Consider the following 484-nt stretch of genomic DNA (forward strand, 5'->3'; position numbering starts at 1 on the left):
AAAAAAAAAAAAATTATGTTTTCACTGTGTTTAAAATGTGTACAGTTGAGCAAATTAATTCTGAAGCAGTTTTAAGATTTTAGATTGGTTTAGAAGAGCAGTTATCTAATAATATGTTGCTGACATTTCAAATTTAAGATTGAAATATACAGTTTAAATACAACAGCAAATATTTCAAATATATTTTCATATAAACACATAAATCAAATATTTTTTAGCACAGAACTGATATTATTTTATCAATAGCTTAATTTGTGTACATAAATTACTTTGAAATACTTTGAAACACAAAACCTGGTCTTACCTGGCATCTGGATGAAAAATTAAATCAATAATTTAACGCCCCAAACATTAAAATTACTGCACAATAATGTCCCTGGAAGTGATGGTAAAATGCTCACTTTGTCATTGAAATATAAAAATTGTGCACTGTGTTGCATTAGAAGAAAATCATTCTTCCATAAAAATAATGATATAAAACAAG

This window comes from Astyanax mexicanus, chromosome 14 (genome assembly GCF_023375975.1).
Source record: "Astyanax mexicanus isolate ESR-SI-001 chromosome 14, AstMex3_surface, whole genome shotgun sequence".
Classification (NCBI taxonomy): domain Eukaryota; kingdom Metazoa; phylum Chordata; class Actinopteri; order Characiformes; family Acestrorhamphidae; genus Astyanax; species Astyanax mexicanus.